Here is a 4305-nt window from a genome sequence, read left to right on the forward strand (position 1 = left end):
AGAATCAGAAGAAATTAAGAAGGGGTGGCAGAAATACACAGAAAAACTGTACAAAAAAGGTCTTAATGACCTGGATAACCACTATGGTTGGTCACTCACCTAGACATCCTGGAGCAAGAAGTCAAATGAACCTAAGGAAGCATCACTTCAAGCAAAGCTAGAGGAGGTGATAGAATTCCAGCTGAGCTATTTCAAATCCTAAAAGATGATACTGTTAAAGTGCTGCACTCAATATGCCAGCAAATTTGGAAAATTCAGCAGTGGCCACAGGATCGGAAAAGGTCAGTTTTCATTCCAGTCTCAAAGAAGGGCAATGCCAAAGAATGTTCAAACTACTGTATAATTATACTCATTTCAGATGTGAGCAGGGTAATGCTCAAAATCCTTTAAGCTAGGCTTCAGCAGCACATGAACCGAGAACTTCCAGATGTTCAAGCTGGACTTAGAAAAGGCAGAGGAACCAGAAATCAAATTGCCAATATCCATTGGATTATAGAAAATGCAAGAGGGGTTCCAGGAAAACATATGCTTCATTGATTACACCAAAGCCTTTGACTGTATGGATCAAAAAATACTCTAAAAAATTCTTAAAGAGATGGGAATACCAGACCACCTGACCTGCTTCCTGAGAAACCTGTATCCAGGTCAAGAAGCAACAGTTAGAACTGAATTTGAAACAACAGACTGGTTAAAATTTGGGAAAGGAGTATGTCAAAGGTGTATTTTGTCACCCTGCTTATTTAACTTATATGCACAGTACATCATGTGAAATGCTGGGCTGGATGAAACACAAGCTGGAATCAAGTTTACCAGGAGAAATACCAACAGCCTCAGATATGCAGATAATATCACCCTAACGGCAGAAAACAAAGAGGAATTAAACTACCTCTTGATGAGAGTGAAAGCGGAGAGGAAAAAACTTGCTAAAAACTCAACATTCAAAAAACTAAGAACATGGCATCCAGTCCCATCATTTCATGGTGAACAGATGGGGAAAAATGGAAATAGTGACAGATTTTATTTTGGGGGCTCCAAATTCCATGAAATTAAAAGATGCTTGCTCCTTGGAAGAAAAGCTATGACAAACCTAGATGGTGTATTAAAAAGTGGAGACATAGCTTTGTCAACAAAGGTCTGTATAATCAAAGCTATGGTTTTTCCAGTAGTCATGTACGGATGTGAGAGCAGGACCATAAAGAAGGCTGAGCACCTAAGAGTTTATGCTTTCAAACTCTGGTTCTAGAGAAGACTCTTGAGAGTCCCCTGGATTACATGGAGATCAAACCAGTCAATCTTAAAGGAAATTAACCCTGAATATTCATTGGAAGTACTGATGCTGAAGCTGAAGCTCCAATACTTTGGCCACCTGATTCAAAGAACCAACTCATTGGAAAAGACCCTGATGCTGGGAAAGATTGAGGGCAGAGAAGAGGATGAGATGGTTGGATGGCATCACTGACTCAATGGACATGAATTTGAACAAACTCCAGGAGATAGTGAAGGACAGTGAAACTTGGCATGGGGCAGTCCATGAGGATCTCAATGACTTAGCGAACTGAACAACAGTTGATTCAGTTGGTAAAGAATCCACCTGCAATACAGGAGACACCTGTAATGCAGGAGACCTGGTTTCGATCCCTGGGTCAGAGATCCCCTGGGGAAGGAAAAAGCAACTCACTCCAGTATTCTTGCCTGGGAAATGTCATGGACAGAGGAGCCTGGTGGGCTACAATCCACGGGGTTGCATAAGTCAGATGCAACTGAGCAACTAAAAACAACAACATACTTGACTTACAATGTCGCATTAATTCCTGCTGTGCAGAAAATTGACTCCATTGTGTGTGTGTATTATATATATATATTTCTTTTTATTTCCATTATGGTTTTTGGCAGGATGTTGAATATAGTTCCCTGCAGTACACACTAGGACTTTGCTGTTTATCCATTCAATATATAATAGGAAATAATTTCAGAGTAGAGGTGGATCCAGTTTTCTGGCAGCGGGGTGGCTATGGGCCAGGGCAGGGATGCACTGCTGCGGGGTGGGAACTGATGCCATCCCCAAGAAGAAGCTTGCACGGCCAAGTATAGGGAGTGAGGGACTGTCTTGGCTGAGATGGATGTCCAAGAAGTTGGACATGTACAAGACCAACCTGAAAGAATATGTCAGCAAGCCCAACCAGGGGATCTGGAAGAATCCTGAGCCCCAGATGCAGTCCCAGGACATGGGTGCTACTGTTGGGGTGAATTCTTTGGCCTCTGGGAAAGGATATTGGTCTAAGACGATAGGCGAGGGAGATGTCTATTACAAGCTGGGTGTCTAGATTATCCACGTATGCCTGGCCCTGAAGCAACAGAATAGAGACCTGATAACTCTGGAGGGACTACATGACACCAACAGGTGTTAAAAGGTCAAATTCGCCCAGGATGTTAGCCAAGACGACCTGATTGGGGCCATCAAGAAACTGAAGGCACTCGGCACTGGCTTTGGCATCATCCCTGGGGGTGGCACATACCTCCTTTGGTCTGTCCCGCTGAGTTAAATATGGATCATGCTGTGGTGCTGCAGGTGGTAGAGAAAATGGCTCTGTGACTGTCAGTGATATCAAAGTCAGTCTTTTTTTTAAATTATTTATTTGTTTTTGGCTGTTCTGGTCTTTGTTGCTGCAGGAGCCACGCTCCAGTTGCAGTGTAGTGCGTGGGTTTCACAGCAGTGGTTCTCTTGTTGCGGCTTCCAGACTCAGTAATTGCGGTTCATGGGCTTAGTTCCTCCACATGATGTGGGATCTTCCCAGACCAGGAATCGAACCATATCTCCTGCACTGGCAGAATTCTTTACCGCTGAAGCCCCTGTCAAAGCCGGTCATAAATGGGAGATGGAGCGAGCAAGGCAAGTCCTGGAACACCTGCTGAAGGAAGGGCTGGCTTGGCTGGATCTGCTGGGCTCCAGGGGAGACCTACCACTGGGTGCCAGGTCTCCTCTCTGACTTCTAGATTCCCAGGAGAGTATAGCTGAGGAGACCAGAGAAGCCCATCCCTGACGGGGGATGCTGAAGCAGGCACAGGAGAAGAGAGAGGAGTTGGTGGTGAATGAAACCTGGACAACTTTGTTTTCAAAAATAACATCTCTGACAGTCTATTGGTTAAGAGTCCGTACTTCCACTGGAGGAGACACAGGTTCGATCCCTGCTCTGGGAAGATCCCACATGCTTCAGAGCAACAAAGCCCATGCACCACAACTCACAAATGAACCCACGATCTAGGACCTGGGAGCCACAACTATTGAATCCCACATGCCTTGAGTCTGTGCTCCCCAACAAGTGGCGCCCCCACATAGAGAAGGCCACACTCCACAACAAAGAATAGCCCCTGTTCATTGTAACTGGAGAAAAGCCTGGGTAGCAGTGGAGACCCTGCACAGCCAAAAATAAGTTAATATAGAAAATGAAAGACTTCCTAACCCATCAAAAAAAAAAAAAAAGAACAGGAGGACTTCCCTGATGGTCCAGTGGTTAAGATTCTGTACTTTCACAGCAGGGGGTGAAGGTTCAATCTAAGGACTAAGATCTCACAAGCCCTAAGATGTGCACCCCCCCAAGTTTTTTAAATACACACATCTAAAACATCATTACTAAAGAGTTCATCTTAGAAGCTCTTATCTCATTTACTCAATTTTGCTACTTAAGACATATCATCATACCAAGTTAATTTTTCTTCTCTGTTACAAATTGAAGTATATTTGATCTACAGTGTTGCATTAGTTTCTGAGGTATAGCACAGTGATTCAGATAAATATATAGAATCAATATATATATAATTTTCAGATTTTTTCCAATATAGCTCACTACAAGATAATTGATATTGTAGTAAGATAAAAGATAGTGAATATAGTTCCCTATGCTATACAGCAGGACCTTGTTTATGTATTTTACATATAGTACTTTGTAGCCAGTATTTTGGTCATCTGATGTGAAGGAAGGACTGATGCTAAAGCTGAAACTGCAATACTTTGGCCACCTCATGCAACGAGTTGACTCACTGGAAAAGACTCTGATGCTAGGAAAGGTTGGGGGCAGGAGGAGAAGGGGACGACCGAGAATGAGATGGCTGGATGGCATCACCGACTCTGTGGACATGAGTTTGAGTGAACTCCGGGAGTTGGTGATGGACAGGGAGGCCTGGCGTGCTGTGATTCATGGGGTCGCGGAGAGTCGGACACGACTGAGCAACTGAACTGAACTGAAACTGATGTGAACAGGTGACTCATTGGAAAAGCCCCTGATGCTGGGAAAGACTGAGGGCAGA

General features: G+C 43.9%; 1 pseudogene; it reads left to right on the top strand.

Annotated features, from left to right (window-relative positions):
* The first annotated feature begins 2027 nt into the window (after positions 1-2027).
* Positions 2028-3041, top strand: LOC129545098 (vacuolar-sorting protein SNF8-like; annotated as a pseudogene).
* Positions 3042-4305: the final 1264 nt, after the last annotated feature.

The sequence above is a fragment of the Moschus berezovskii genome, chromosome 27 (assembly GCF_049115385.1).
Source record: "Moschus berezovskii isolate FMDL1 chromosome 27, NW_MosBer_1.0, whole genome shotgun sequence".
In the NCBI taxonomy this organism is placed as follows: domain Eukaryota; kingdom Metazoa; phylum Chordata; class Mammalia; order Artiodactyla; family Moschidae; genus Moschus; species Moschus berezovskii.